Source organism: Mustelus asterias, chromosome 7 (genome assembly GCF_964213995.1).
Source record: "Mustelus asterias chromosome 7, sMusAst1.hap1.1, whole genome shotgun sequence".
Lineage (NCBI taxonomy): Eukaryota > Metazoa > Chordata > Chondrichthyes > Carcharhiniformes > Triakidae > Mustelus > Mustelus asterias.
The window spans coordinates 67,317,864-67,335,180 of NC_135807.1; the positions used below are offsets into that span (position 1 = coordinate 67,317,864).

A 17,317-nucleotide genomic window follows, 5' to 3' on the forward strand; every position below is an offset into this window, starting at 1 on the left:
AAAATAAGAAAATGTTTTAAAATAATAGCCTATTTGCAATAAAATCAATAAATCAAAAGAATTAAGCAGAATACTTCAAAATTAATAACTCCAGCTACAAGAACGTAAGGCATTATTAATTTCTGGGCTAATATGTTACAGGATTAAAATTTATTTCCAAAGGATGCCAACCTTAGTAGATATCCACAAGTGTAGAATACTAATTTATACTCTTAACATGCAAATACTGTATCAGCAGGCAGTACTGCTGCAATAGATGTTATTTCAGCAGCTTTGGGATCCCTGTCCAATATTCACACTCATTTTGTGGGACATCTTTTCTTATTGCACTGAATACAAGTTTAATCAAAAAAATATAAGCTTTCAAAGGCATAATTATTTGTTGATCATAGCTCTGCACCAATATCTCTCATTTTCCAATAATTGAACATTAAAAAGTGTATGTGTTTAAATCAATTTATTTCAGAATAATGTGAAAGTTCTTCAAGATATGAAAGGTTTCACTCACAAGAGATAAATGAGGGACATCTTAATTCAAATTGAAAACAATTTATGGTGAATTACCACGGTAGCACAGTGGTTAGCACTGCTGCTTGACCGCTCCAGGGACATGGGTTCGAATCCCAGCTCAGGTCACTGTCTGTGTGGGTTTGCACATTCTCCCTATGTCTGTGTGGGTTTCCTCCGGGTGCTCCGGTTTCCTCCCACAGTCCAAAGATGTGCGGGCTAGGTTGATTGGCCATTCTAAAATTGCCCCTTGGTGTCCTGGGATGCATAGGTTAGAGGGATTAGTGGGAGGGGAGTGGGATTGTGGTTGGTGCAGACTCGATGGGCCGAATGGCCTCTTTCTGCACTGTAGGATTCTATGAATTTTGGGGATAATACACTGCTTAAAATGATAAATATTGACCCAGGTTTTGCTGAGCAGGACATCCGACACTGTGCCACATCCATTAAACTTGTTTGTACACATTTAGGTTTTAATAATTTTTTCCCACAAAGTTACTGAAGTATTAGTTGATTATAGTGCAGTGAGGGCAACAGCACATTTGGGGTCTAAATGGACAGTGTTTCTCTATAACCAATGAAGCTTAAGGATTGAGAAATAAACAGAGGAAGCATTGAAAAAGGAGGGTAAGTGACAATACCTGAACGCTGTATACAGTTTTGGTCTCCTTACCTAAGCAAGGATATATTCTCCATGGAGACATTGATTCACTAGATTGATTCAATGGATTAGGGGCCTGTCCTATGATGACAGATGAAGTAGATTTGATCTATATTCTCTGGAGATAAGGAGAATGGGAGGTGATCTAATTGAAACAATTAAAATTCTTAGAGCATCTGACAAGGTAGATACTGAGAGGACATTTTAGCTGTCAAAGCCTCAGGATAAGTAGTTGGCCATTTAGGACAGATGTGGGGGAAGTTTCTTCACTCAGAGAGTTGTGAATCTTTGTGGAATTCTGTACACCAGAGAGCTATGGATGCTCAGTGAATGACTATATTCTCAACTGAGATTGATAGATTTGTGGATGCTAAATTATTCCAGGGATATGGAGAGAGGGTGGGGATGTGGAATGGATGAATAAGTCCAGCCATGGTCCTATTAATAGTACAACTGGCTGATTGGGTTGTTTGCCCTACTTCTGATCCTACTTTTTTCTGGGGAGGTTTTCCACGGAAAGAATATGGGCATCATCAGCCGGGCCAGATTTATTGCCTATCCTAATTGCCTTTGAGAAGGTGATGATGAACTGCCTTCTTGAACTGCTGCAGCTCATGGGATATAGGTACATCCACAGTGCTCTTAGGTAGGGAGTTCCAGGATTCTGGCCTAGGAACTGAGTAGGTACACTGATACATTTCAAAATCAGGATGGTGCATGGCTTCAAGTGGAACTGGCAAGTGGCAGTGTTCCCATGCACCTGCTGATCTGGTTTTTCTAGATGGTAGAGGTTGCACATTTGAAGGGTGGGTTACAAGAATGTATCCTGTAAATGTCCATACCATTTTCCATGGGAGTGAATGTTTAAGTTGGTGGATGGGCTGCCAGTCAAGTGGGTTGCTTTATCCTAAATGGTGTTGAGTTCCTTGAGTGTTGTTGGAGCTACCTTCATCCAGGCTGGTGGGCAGTATTTCACCACATTACTGACTTGTGCCTTGTACACGGTGAACAGTTTCTAGTGAGTCAAGAGGTGAGTTATTATGAGTGCGTGAACTCCTAGCCTCTGACTTGTTCTTGTATCCATAGTATTTATGTAGCTGATCCTGTTAAATAGTCTTTCTGCAAATGGATCACGAAAGGAGCAAGACTACACTACTTACTGGCAGGGTAGAGACCTAAAAGAGCCAAGACAACATGGCAGTGTGCTTTGCCATCAGAAACACCTTGCTCAGTATGATAGAGCCATCCCCAATTGGCTCAGATTGCACACAGTCCATCTGACTGTCTGCCACTCCTAGACCAGTACACCTACCCAGCATCTACACCCCAACTCTGTTCCTCACCTGAAGTTAAAGACCAGTTCTACGAGGAACTTCACAATATCATCAGCAGCATCCCTAACACCGAATATCTGTTCCTGCTGGGGGACTTTAATGCCATGGTTGGGGCCGACCATGATTCATGGCCCTCCTGCCTTGGGTGAACTAGCATTGGAAGGCTGAATGAGAATGGACAGAGGCTGCTGTAGTTGTGTGCGTTTACCACAACCTCTGTATCACCAACTCGTTCTTTCAAACCAAACGCTGTCACCATTGAGACATCCAAGAGCATGCTGGTGGCATCAGCTGGACCTCACCATCACCAGGTGACCCAACACGCAGCTTCCAGAGTGCAGACTGCAACACTGAGCACTCTTGGATGCGCAACAAAGTCAGACTCCAACCAAAGAAGATACATCATTCCAAGCAAAATGGTTGTCCACACATCAACACTACCAGAATTTCTCACACACCGCGATCACAGAAGTTTCTGAATTCGCGTGAACAAGCCCTTCAAAATACTCCTGCAGAGACCAAGTGGGCCCACATTGGAGACGTCATCCATAACTTTGCAATGACCACCTTTGGAAAACACGAGGAGCAGAATACAAAGTATTCAAGCCCACTTTGAAGAGATGGAACCAGTCGTAGTCACCAAATGTACTGCATGGCTGAACTAGTAAGAGTTTTAACAACACCAGGTTAAAGTCCAACAGGTTTATTTGGTAGCAAACACCATTAGCTTTCGGAGCACTGCTCCTCCGTCAGATGGAGTGGAAATGTGCTCTCAAACAGGGCACAGAGACACAGAAAACGCAAGCCCTCAGCGACAAAACATCCTCAGCACCTAAAGCCACTAGAAACACCACGCAAAGCTAGATGCTATGCAAACAACTACGGGCAACACCGATGCAGTTAGATCCAGATGGCCTCTGACACCAGAAACATAAGTGAAATGAACGATGATATTGATAAAGATTTTGGTCAAGTAGAACCCCACCACCTTAGGTCTAATTCAGGGGAAACAATCACTGACCAAATCAAGCAAATGAACCGTTAGGTGGAGCACTACCTGGAAAAACCTGTTCAGCCTCTGCCAGTCATGGATGAGCTAGATGAACAGCCAATGGAACCGAAATTCAGCAACCCCATCGATTCTCTAGTCAGCAGAAAGGCACCGGAAAGTACGGTATTGACCCCAAAATAATCAAGTGTGTCAAGCCAGCTTTACTCTCAAAACTCCACAAACTGCTTTGCCAGTGTTGGGATGAGGGAGCAGTACCACAGGACATGCATGATGCCAACATCATCGCCCTCTATAAGAATAAGGGTGACCGCTGTGACTGCAACAACTACTGTGGAATCTCCCTGCTCAGCACATTAGGGAAAGCCTTTGCCCCAGTCACTTAAGACTTCAGAAGCTGGCTGATCGTGTCTACCCTAAGGCACAATGTGGCTTTCATGCAGAGACATCCACCATCGACATGTTGTTCTCACTTTGCTCGCTACAGGAGAAGTAGTGTGAAAAATGAATGTCCCTCTAATTTGCCTTCATAGCTTTCGCCAAGGCCTTTGACCTCACCAGCAGATGTGGTCCCTTGAGTCTACTAGCAAAAATCAGATGTCTGCCCAAGCTACTGAGCATCATCACTTAATTCCATGATAACATGAAAGGCACAGTCCACTACAACGGTGCCTCATCAGACCTCTTTCCCATCTTGAGTGATGTGAAACAGGGTCCTCGCACCCACACTGTTTTAGGTCTTCTTCTCACTGCTGCTCTCTTATGTGTTCAAGTCTCCAGTATAAGGAATTTTCCTCCACATAAGATCAGATGGCAGCCTATTCAACTGTGCCCAAGTACGGAAAGACCTCATCAGGGAACTCCTCTATGCTGACAATGCTGCACTAACATCCAACACAGAAGAGTATCTGCAGAGATTCATTGACAGTCTTGTGGCTGCTTGTAACAAATTCTGCCTAACCATCAGTCTCAATTATATAGAATCATAGTATCTTACAGTGCAGAAGGAGGCCATTCAGCCCATCGAGTCTGCACCGACCACAATCCCACCCAGGCCCTATCCCCATAACTCCATGTATTTACCCTAGCTAATCCCCCTGACACTAAGAGGCAATTTAAAATGGCCAATCAACCTAACCCGCATATCTTTGGACTGTGGGAGGAAACCGGAGCACCCGGAGGAAACCCATGCCGACACTGGGAGAATGTGCAAACTCTACACAGACAGTGACCCAAACCAGGAATCGAACCCGGTTCCCTGGCGCTGTGAGGCAGCAGTGCTAAGCACTGTGCCACCGTGCCACCCAAGAAAACAAATGTCATGGGACAGAATGTCAGAAATTCTCTATCCATTATCATCGGTGACCACACTGTAGAAGTGATCCAAGAGTTCAAATACTTGGGCTGAACTACTGCCAGCAACCTGTCTCTCGACACTGAACTCAGCAGGCGCATTGTAAAGGTGTCTGCTATTATGTGCAGACTGACCAAGAGGGTGTGGGAAAATTCCGCACTCATATGGAACACAAAGATTTGAGTGTTTCAAGCCTGCATCCTTAGTATTTGGCTCTACAGCAGTGAGGCCTGGATAATGTATGTCAACCAAGAACGATGCCTCAAGACATTTCATATTCACTGCCTCTGATCAATCCTTGGCATCAGGTGGCAGGACCACATCTCCAACACAGAAGTCCTCAAGGTAGCCAACATTGCTAGCATGTATGCCATACTGAGCCAGTGGTGCTTGAGATGGCTTGGACATATAAGCTACATGAAGGATAGCAGGATGCCCACCGACATATGATACAGCGGGCTCACCACCAATGCCAGACATACTTGCCGCCCATCCCTTCACTTCAGAGACATCTGCAAACATGGCATGAAGTCCTGCGATTTGGACCTTAAACGTGAGAACAAATTGCCAGAGCTGGTGGACAGCAGTGAAGGTGGGAGTGAAAAGAGGCGAAGAGAAGAGATATAGCAGCTAGCAAGACAAGGCATGGCACCGCAAAGAGAGAGCCAGGCCGAACCAATCAACGACCCATTGGCACGCATCCATTGACTCTCGAGACAGGACAGCTGAGAAGAAGAATTCCTAGTCTCTGACCTGTTTGTGTATCCACAGTATTTATGTAGCTGGTCCTGTTAAATAGTCAGTCAATAGCAACTCCTCCCCATCCTCCACAGGATGTAGATGGTAGAGGATTTAGCATTGTTTGACATGGCTGTTACTTGCCACTTATCATCCCAAACCTGAATATTGCCTGGGACTTGCTGCATGCAGGTAAAGGCTATTCATTTCTTGAGGAGTTTCGAATGGAACCAAATGCTTTGCCATCACAAGCCAACAACTTCTGACCTATCGCAGGATCTTCAAGAGTGCAAAAGGAAGCCATTTGTTCCATCAGGTCTGCACAGGCACACTGAAGAAGCATTCTACCTAATCCCACTCCTCTGTCTTTTCCCAGAAACCTTGCACATTATTTATTTTCTGATAGTAATCCAATTTCCTTTTAAATACCTCAATCGAACCTGCCTCCAACACCCTCTCAGGAAGTTCATTTCAAACTTCAAAGAACACCTGGGTGAAAAATATTTTCCTCATATCACTTCCACTCCTTGTGCCCATTATTTTGAATCTATGCTCTCTAATTCTTGATGCACTATTGAGAGGGAACAGTTTCTCACTATTTACCTTGTCCAAACCCCTCTGGATTTTAAATATCTCTGTGAAATTTCCTCTCAGCCTTCTTTTCTCCAAAGAAAACAGTCCCAGCCTCTCCAATCTATCCTCATAGCTACAGATTTTATCCCTGGAATCATTCTTGCAAATCTCCTGTGTACTTTCTCCGATGCCATCACATCATTCATCAAGTATATTGCCCAGAACTGAATGCAGTACGCCATATCAAGCCTTACAATGGAGGGAGGGTCATTGGTAAAGCAGCTGAAGATGGGGTGGGCCTATAAGACTGCCTATAAGATTGGTATCTGTGAGGAACTCCTGCAGCAATTACCTGGGCAGAGATGATTGGCTTCCACCATCTGCAACCAACCACCTTCCATTATGCTAGGTATGAATCTGGGCAGTTGAGAGTTTGCCCTGCTTCCCATTGATTTCCGTTTTGCTTCGGCTCCTTGATGCCATGCTCAGTCAAATGCTGCTTTGATATCAAAAGTAGTCACTCTGACTTCACCTCCGAGTTCAGCTCTTTTGCCCATGTTTTGAACCAAGGTTGTAGTGGGGTCAGGAGTTGAGTGATGAGAATTCAAACTGAGCACTGTTGAGTAAGCTATAGGTGTGTGAGACCCACTTGGTGCCAGTGAACCATCACTTCATTGATGATTGAGGGTAGACTGATACAATGGTAATTGGCTGGATTTGGTGATTTCTTTGTGGACAGGAAATAACTGGGTTATTTTCCACATTGTTGGTTAGATGCCAGTGTTCTAGCTATACTGGAACAACTTGGCAAGAAGTACGGCTAGTTCTGGAGCACATGTCTTTAGTACTACAACTGGGATATTGTCAGGGCCCAAAGTCTTTGCTCTATCAGTGCCTTCAGGTGTTTCTTGATATCATGTGGAGTGAATCAAATTGGTTAAAGATTGGTATCTGTGATTGTGGAGGTCTCAAGAGAAAGCTGAGATGGATCAGCCACTCAGCACTTCTGGTTAAAGATGATTGCAAGTGCTTTAGGCTTGTCTTTTGCACTAATGTGTTGGTCTCCCCCATCACTGAGGATGAAAATGTTTGTGGAGCCTCCTTCACTTCCTGTTAGTTGTTAAATTGTCCATTGCTATTTATGACTGGATGAGGTAGGGCTGTCGAGCTTTGATCTAAACTGTTGCATGTGAGATCATTTATAGTTTGTTGCCTTTACTGTTCAGAACTATTGCTTTTAGTTCTGTAGCTTCACTGGGTTGGAGCCTCATATTAGGTGCTGTTCCTGACATTATCTTCTACATTTCTCATTGAACCAGGGACGGTTCCCAGGTAGAATGAGGAATATCATAAATCATAAGGCTGGAGTATAATTCTGGTAGTGGTCACCTGTACCAATACTGGTATGGACAGATGCATGTGTAACATTTGATCGGTAAGGGCAAGGTCAAATAGGTTTCCTGCTCAGGTTTGGTCTCTCACCACACCACCTGATGCAGGTCCAGTCTTGCACATAGATCCTTCAGGACTTGACTAGCTCAGTCAGTAGTGCTGCTACTGAACCACTCATGATGATGCAGTTAAGGCCTCCACCCAAAGCATACATTGCGCATTTGTTACATTTAGTGTCACCTTCAAGTGGTGCTCTGTTGTATTGATCCGTTTGTTGAGGGAGACTAGTGGATGAGAATGAGCAAGCATTTCCCTTGCCCTTGTTTGTTCTCATCTAGAAAAGGGTCTTACAATTAAGATGGAGAGGAGGAGAAAACTCTTCTCTCAGATGATCATCAATCTTTGAAATTCTCTACCCCAGGGAGCAGTGGAGGTTGGGTCATTGAGTATATTCAAAGCTCAGTTAGACAGACTTTTGATCTACAAGAATCAAGGGTTATGGGGGGCTGGCAGAAAAGTGGTGTTGAGGCCACAATCGCATCAGCCATGATTCTACTGAATGGAAAAGCAGGTCTGAGGAGCCTATGGTTTATGCCTGCTTCTATTTATGTTCTTACTTCGTTTTAGTCTGTGTCAGTTTATAGGACACTCAAGTGTGAGCCCATCAGCAGCATGTAATTAAACAAAGTTAATATACAATTAACAGATTCCTGTCTTTATAAATGATATAGTGAGTTAATATGTACAACCAAGATTGCAATAAACATTAAATCAAAAACCCTCTTATTCTGTACAAAGCACTACATTGTGAGACACCTCTCCTCTGAGACACCTAACAATTTCTTTATACTTGCATTGCTTTTGTAAAACAATCAGACAGTGAATGACTTACATCCACCCATTTAATATTAGAGATTTCCTTTCTTTCCAGCATTTGTTTGAAGGCAGCAAAGTCAATCCATAACATTTGCTCACTCACACATAGTGTAGAGTATACGTTACCCCACAAGGAATACGTAGCATTCAATGGATATATTGGACAGGATTTTCCAGCCCCACCCCCCCATGGTATATTTTCTGGCAGTAGAGACAGGTCCCACTGACGGAAGGGCTGGAAAATCCCATCCATTATCTTCTCTTGAATAGAATCTCACTAAAAACATTGGACAAATAGAATCCCATATCTATTGCCTCTGAAGAGCCAGTGTTTCAACACCCCTTTTTATTTTCTTAATTTCCCAAGCCAAAGGACAACATTTCTAATTTTCATCAATAAGAAATATTATTAATTTAGCTGCAATTTCCCTCAAGATGATTAGCACGTGAAGCATCACCAAAAACAATTAGTTTCATGTTCTTTGGGCCACCTTGGAATGAGAACTTAAGTATGCATTTCTCGAGTTTTTATTTCTCCTTAAAACAATCTTTACTTCAGGGTGTTTGATCATAGTATTTAAGTCCAATACATCAACAATTGCTCTGTTACTTCTTTAGAAGTAACATCATCTATCTGTGATGATCTAGCACAATTAAGCAGGATTGGAATAACACTCTCTAAATAGGATTGCTAAATTGAAGTTATTCCAGAACTACTTTGCTTAATATCTAAGCCAATACATTTACAAGCTGTCAATAATGTCAAAGTCTATTGTATCTTATTAATAACACAGTTTTCAAATTCCCTCCATTTACTAGACCCTTTGGAATATTGGTCACCAAGTACCCACTCTGGTCAATTGGCCTTTGGATGTGATAGCTCTATCCTGTGTGTCATGATCACTCACATTACCACTATCTTGGTGGGATGCGACAACTATGGGATATGCAGTAAAAGGTTAAATATTGTTTGAATGTTGAGGATCGAGGCCAAGAAGTGAAGCCCATGGGCTAGAAGAATATGGTAAAAGAGTGGAGAATAAGAAAGTGCTGTTCAAGTACTGATATGGGTCTGGAATTGACTCTTGCATCAGAAAATGATCACGTAATGGAGAAGATCCTCTAATAATGCAGTCCTTAATCTTATTCTGTTCCTCAGAGCACCCATCACAAAACACATCAACATTTGAGCTACAAGGTGTCTTGTTTTACATTATATCAGCTGCTATGAGTCTGAGATTTTCTAATTAATTCCAATTAATCATAAGGAATGACTTTAACAATTTGATTGTCATATTTGCTAAGCGTTGTCTTACCATCATTACCCATTACATATGTAAAATACTGCAGATGTTGGCTATCCAAAAAAAAAATAGAATATGCTGGAAATACTCAACAGATCTGGCAGCAGAAAGTAAAATAGAGATAATGTGAAAGAGGGAGGAAGAACAACAAAACTTTTCATGACACCAGCCAAAAAGGAGTGACAATGAGCCAAGCAAAGAAACAAAAGATGTAACTAGAGGAGGTATGAATGATAGGATCCTGATTAGCTGTCATTCGAAAGCAAAGTGAAGAAAATAAAGAAGAAACAAAATTTTAAAACACAGCAAAGCAAAAGTAAACAAAATGAATGCAGCGATTATGATCTAGAGTTATTGAACTCAATGTTGAAGTCAGAAGTACCCAGTTGAAAAATAAGACACTGCTCCTCAAGTTTGTTTTGAGCTTCATTGGGTACTTTAGCAGGCTGTGTGCAGAAAGGCCAGAGTGGGAGCCAGGTGGACTGAACAAAACTGTTGCACAAAGCAGTTACCTAGATTGTGTCTGATTTCCCCCATTTAGTGGAAACCACATCATGCAAAGCAATTACAACACATTAATTTAAAAAAATACAAATAAATCATTTAGAGCCTTGGATGGTGAGAAGTGAGGTGGTAAATTGGCAGGAATTGCGTCTCCAGCACTTGCATGGAAAGGGCGTAGGAAATGGAGAAGGCTTTGGTGGTGACTGAGGAGTGGATCAAAGTATGGTAGAGAGAACAGTTCCTTTGGAATAATGAAAGGAGAAAGGTATGTTTGGTGAAGCACCATGTTGGCTGAGGCAGAAATGGCGGAGGATGATCTATTGAAAGAGGAGGGTGGAAGGTGGGGTGGAAGATGAGGACAAGGGGAATTCCATTGCCGTCCTGGGAGGGAAGGGAAGGGGTGAGAACAGAACTTTGTGAAATTAAGCAGAATACAATTGCGGGCCTCATCAACCAGAATGGGGGAATCCTTGGTTGAGGAGAAAAGAAGACATATCAGAAGAATTAATTTGGAAGATTGCATAATCTGAACACTTGCAACATGGATGGAGAAAGGGGGAGAGCAAATGGTGGCCTTGCCAATGATGCTCACATCCTGTAAAAATAAGCACGGAGTTTCATTTCTTCAGGGTGTGAATTGTTTCAAATTTTAGACGCATCTAAAGTGTTGTAGTTACCCTTTCTGACTCTTCTTTCTTTTTCTTTTAACCTGATCTTTCTTTCCCTTTCTGTATCTGCTTTGGAAAAGAACCAACAGTGAGGTTTTTGACCATGTTCAATATCTGGGCAAGAGGTAGTTTGGCCATTATTAACAATTATCATGTCGCTAAAAGTATACTTATACTGTTAATTACTAGACTTTCTGTGGTTAGTTTAATGGCCAATTAACTTGAAAATGCAGCAACCACAGGGAGATTCTACATGTAATGTTATTTTAGTGAAGCCATTGGCACACTGATGTAAATTGGCCAGCAACAGGATATCTCTTCCTCACGACAGGTTTCTGTGATTTGCATATTAACAATGGCGCTTTCTTCACAAAACTTAGGTGATTATTTCTCCAGTGACTGTCATTATCAAATAGTGTCCTAAAAGTCTGTCCTTCTATCATGCAGTGAATGATGCAATAACTAATGCAACATATAATGCGTATTCTGCAGATTTTTTATCTGCAGCAAATCTTAGGGAAAAACTGACCCTGAACATCTGAGTTAATGAACAGCCATTGCAGGGAGCTAATAAGCTGATACCAATTCTCCACAAGCTGTTGTGGAACAAATATTTTCTATCATCATTTTCTGTATGGAGTGATGGGCTTTGTGAGGGTTTCTATAATATATTTGATGCCTAATACTGAAGGTTTTCAGATTCTGGAATTAGTGCGAAAACAAGAATCTGGACTGGAAAATGATGGTCTGGATCCTCTTTTGCAAATCCACCCAAACTGGGTCGGGATTGAGGCAAGCTGTGGCATTAAGGTCTGTTGCTATTTAACCATGATTTCCTTCTTCCCCCACTGGGACTGCCGCACGTCTTCATGTCCCACCCACTAATGAACATGCTGGTGTTGGAATGGATGAGGGTCCAGGCTTCATTTCCTAGGATAGTCATGGCAGTAAGTGCAGAATAACAGCTACAAAGTCATGGAAATGAAGTAGATGCCCGCAAGGCTAATGGTTTATTTCTTTTCAGGGTTCTTCTGTCTCTTTATCTCGCCATCAGCTCACTTGATGCTGGAGTGTTGATCTATTGCAACACCGGTGAGATGTCGCAGCTAACTATTAGCAGGGTGTCTCTTAGCTCCACGGGCCTATCATGCATATCCAACAACCCAGAAAAATGGAGTGGCAATAGAACAGTGATTAGATGTCTAGCTAACTAATATGGCCCAAAGAGAAAAATACATCTTGCCAGCTGTAAAATAACAAATTTGTCATTATATTGTTCAAATTTCAATTAATTACACAGTTGCCCCATAACATAATGGAATGCACTCTTCTACCTCTCATCAATTAATATATTTTTAAACAAAGATAAGAGGTGTCTTGTGAGTACTAAATGTGAAATGAGAGTTCAGCATCTTCCACTGTAATTACAGACATACATAAGAAAACTACCTGGGGAGAGGACTGTAAGTTGTCTTTTCATAGTGTGAAGAAAATGTAACTTTTTATATTTCTGGGGTCTACTGTGATATTCTGTAAAGCAAGATTGTGGGGTACGTGCCTGTGTGTTGGTATGACTAATTTAGTTAAGCTGTGGTCCGAGTGAAAGAGAGAAATATATTTAAAGAGAGAGGTTGAAAGCTGTGTTAGATGTGGCCATGTAACACCTCCTGAAGAGAATGCTCTGTGGTGAGACAGAACTGTGAAGAAGTAAAGTGAACCGCCTCCAGTCATCCCAGAAAGCAGGGTTTTGGTTTAAAGACTTGACTTCCCATAGCCAAATGAGAGAGAGAGAATCCCTGGGAAATACATCCTCTATGGCAACATTGGGTTATGCCTTGTGTTAATAGCACTGGAATTGTATAGATTAAATATCTATAAAAACTGTTGCCCAAAGGGGTGTTCGTAAGTAAGAATTTTTTGGGACATGTTCTGTAAAACTAATTTTAACTGTGTCAATGTAATCTTGTGCGTTTAAGGTTTCTTTTCTTTTGTTAATAAATGTTTTAATTTTAATATTTAAAATCTCCAGAGGTGTTACTAGAATTTGTGGCTCCTTACTTCAGCCTATGTGTTTTCTTGTGGTAAAATACAAATAAAAAAAACAATTATGATCACTTTTGGGATTTAGCTCACATGGCACTTACCACCTGCTGGATCATAACATTAGACTCCAGCTTGGTAGACCGAAAGTCATGTCTTCCCATATATGGAGAGATATGCATCATTTGCTGCTTTTGCTGTGGTTTCATTCTTCATGGGTAAAGAATAATCCTAGCTGCTTAATGATTGAGAGGAGTCACATAAACTGGATCATTTAAACTGTTTCATTGACAGTAAAAGCAGCTGTTGTTCATATTCCCATTGGTAAATGGGCACATCATGCTTGATAATAGCTGCACAAATATTAATTAAATAGACTCTGTTCTGAGATAGGATACAGCATAATGGGAAATATGCCCTTTGAACAATATGGTTATTCTAGAATGTGAGCAACGCTGCAATACATCTGTGAAATATCACGGTACAACAATAAATCCCCTCCAAAATGATTCAAATCTCTGATGACTCCGACCCAGAAAGTGAGATGTGCCCAACATCCAGGCTCTCTTTTCCTTTCTGCCTACATCTGCTACCTCCCACTCCCTAAAAGTGGCATGATGGCTTAGCAAGGCAAAATAAAAGCAAGCCACACATTTGGTTTTATTTCCAGCGAGATAGAATTGAAAAATAAGAAAACTTTGCCAAATCTGTTTTGAACTTTGGTTAGAACACACTTTGAGTAGTGCATGTCGTTCTGGTTGCCATACTATAAAAAGGATATCAAAATACTGGAGAGGATGCAGAGAAGATTCAAAGGAATGGTACCAGAAATGCATGGATGTACATACCAGGAAAGGATTGACAGCTTGGGTTGAGATCTATATTGAAACAAGAAAGCCGAGAGGTAACTGAATAGAGGTAGTTAAAACGATGAAAGATGTTGAAAGAGTGGATACAGAGAAAACGGCCAGAACTGCACCGTGGCACAGTGGTTAGCACTGCTGCCTCACAGCGCCAGGGAGCTGTGTTCGATTCCTGGCTTGGGTCACTGTCCGTGTGGAGTTTTCACGTTCTCCCCGTGTCTGCGTGGGTTTCCTCTGGGTGCTCCGGTTTCCTCCCACATCCAAAGATGTGCAGATTAGGTTGATTGGCCATGCTAAATTGTCACTTAGTAATAGGGGGACTAGCAGGGTAAATGCATGAGGTGAAGGGGATAGGGGCTGGGTGGGATTGTGGCGGGTGCAGACTCGATGGGCTGAATGGCCTCCTTCTGTGTTGTTGGGATTCTATCATTCTATCATTCAACTTTACACTCCCCCAGGATGGGTTGACAGGTGGGGGTAAAATAAGTTTAAAGTTTATTTATTAGTGTCACAGGTAGGCTTACATTAACAATGCAATGAAGTTAATGTGAAAATCTCCTAATCGCCAGGGAGAATTTAGCATGGCCAATGCACCTAGCCAGCATGTCTTTTGGACTGTTGGAGGAAACCAGAGCACCCGGAGGAAACCCACGCAGACACAGGGAGAAGGTGCAGACCCTGAAAAGACAGTGACCCAAGCTGGGAATCAAACCCAGGTCCCTGGCACTGTGAGACAACCGTGCTAACCACTGTGCCACCATGCCACCGTGCCACCCATATGGTGCTCTGTTAGTGGCATCATGCCCATCGCCTACCCATCCGTCCCCACCCCCTTTGACATGTTACCCAAAATGGGAGAGGTATTGGGTGGCCCACTTACCCATGGACCAATTAATAGTAATCTAAGAGTCTCCTCCCACTATTGCTGGCATTCTATTTGTGACAGGGTGGCAAATAATGACAAGGTATTTCTATTCCCCAACCCCACTGTCCCGTTGAGCTCAGCCCTTCACTCCTCTAACTGGGGCCTATTAGCCTGGCCTCAGTGAGGCCACAGATATACCTGGAATTCCATGTGCTTATCTTCAGGGACTGCCTGTGGGACAAGAGAGTTACCGGTTGTTTGATTGGCCAGCAGCTCATTGAAGCAGGAATTCCTCTCCAATGGGGGCAGTGGGCCAACCTTAAGCCATTAAAGGCCTGACATCCATTAGGTGGAGGTGAGGATCCATCCCCAGTGTAAAATTCAGCCTAATGTTTCCTCTTGTTGGAAAAAACATAACTATAGAACTGATCAATATAGGATGGTCACCAAGAAATGCAATAGTGAACTCTGAAGAAACATCTTTACCCAAAGATGTAAGAATGTGAAACTCGTTGCCACAGGGAATGGTTGAAACAAATAGTTTAGATGCATTTAAAACTAGACAAGACCATGAAGCAGAAGAAAATAGATGGTTACGATGGAATATTTGGATGGGAAAAGATAGAAGGAGACACAACTGGAGCACATACAGCAACATGAACTTATTGGGCCAAATGGCCTGTTGCTGTGCCTATATCCTATGTAATTATGTATTAAACAATGTATTTTCTGATGGTTAGGAAGAATGAAAGTGATACAGGTAGGATTAACTGAGACTCCTTTTTTAGTTCAAAAGGTTCTCTATCTGTCGATTTGACAGTCACAATCTGGAAACAGTTCCTGAGTTCTCCCAGATTGCAGACATCAATCAGCCAATTGTTTTAAACTTTAAATTGCCAATTGGCAGGTTGAATCATTGTTGTGGTGAGGTTTCAAGGGCTAATTCCCCACTTTGAGCTGGGTGCAACTCTTATCAAAAATGCATGTCAGATAGATGGCTATAGCATTGTATCCTCAATTCCTCCATATGAGTGCAACTTCTCTCTGCCAGTATGCGATTACACAATCATCCTATAGAGATAAACATACGTAATAACAGTACAACTTCATAGTCACTGAACCCTTAGAGAATTTGTGCTTTTCACCCTTAATAGTAGATTGTTCAGGAAAGACATTTGTCATATAGCGAACTTTCACCAGAAGCAGCTTTTTCAATCTTTAACCTTTAGGGAGTATTTTTCTAATGAGCAAATTCCTCCACTTGCAGCAGCTATGAAAAATATAGACACAAGCCTAACAATTAAAAATAATGTGTTATGCTTTCTCATAGAGTAAGGCATTATAAAATTGGAAAATTGCCTCTTTATGTATAACTCACTAATAGTTGTTTGATAGTACAGAACCCGAGTGGTGCTGAAAAAGAGACACGTTGAAGCTTTTTATCTTGCACTCATAGAATCATAGAATCCCTACAGTACAGAAGGAGACCATTTAGCCCATCAAGTCTGTACCGATCACAATCCCACCAAGGCCTATTCCCGTAATCCCACGCATTTACCTGCTAATTCCCCTGACACCAGGGTCAATTTAACATGGCCAATCAACCTAACCTGCACATCTTTGGACTGTGGGAGGAAACCGGAGCACCCGGAGGAAACCCATGCAGACACAGGGAGAATGTGCAAACTCCACACAGACAGTGATGACCCGAGGCCAGAATTGAACATGGGACCCTGGTGCTGTGCGGCAGCAGTGCTCACCACTGTGCCATTGTGCCGCCCAAGTGTACCACTTTGCAAGAGTACCAGTATAAAGGGAAAAGAACAATTTATACTGTATGAAAAGAGAAAACTGGTTGGCAAGTGGACTCTGGTACAGGCATTGCTATGGTTGGCAAGTGGACTCTGGTACAGGGTACAGGCATTGCTATGAAGAATGCACCAGTTGATGATGACTGACAGATAACTGCAAAGCATTGTTTGAAATTTGAATGAAGTAGCTTGACCCTGATTAGTAAAGGCATTGCCCTGGAGAATGAATCAGCGAACGGCAATCACTGATTATGTTCAGCCGAAATAGGTGCAATGTGTACATTTCCTTTCTGTTTGCAAAGAACAGGGCCTGTGTATTAATATATGTAGTTTTCAATACGCACAAACATACCACAATGCAAGCACAACATAAATCTTAAATTGGTTGTCAGTGTAATTCTTAGCACATTCAGGATTATTTAGCAAATGTTATCCAATCACAGAATCACATCTAATGTTACACACTCTGCGACGGGGAAGGGAGGGGGGGTGGGGGGGGGGGGAGGGGGGGTGGGGGGGTTGGCAGTCTCATGGACTCCACCTCACCACTTCCCCTGATCCTTATCGGAGCCAGCATTCACCCTAACATCTCGAAGCAGGCATTTCTCCCACCACCCCCAGCAGTCAGTGCCGGAACCCCCTTCCTTCAACCCAAACATCGGACTCCTTCCCCAAACCCACATAGTCAATGTTGACACTGCCCCCCACCGCTTCCTTTGAACATCAGACCCCTTCCCCCCAACCACCCAACCCACACAGTCTGCGCCAGCAGTCCCCTTCTCCTGAACTTTGGACTCCTACCCCCCAGCCCTCCCCCC

At 42.6% G+C, this 17,317-nt stretch overlaps 1 protein-coding gene across 1 annotated transcript in view; it reads left to right on the forward strand.

Moving 5' to 3' along the window:
- xkr4 (XK related 4) overlaps positions 1 to 17,317 on the forward strand; it is a 265,025-nt gene that overhangs the window by 159,373 nt on the left and 88,335 nt on the right. The window lies entirely within an intron of this gene.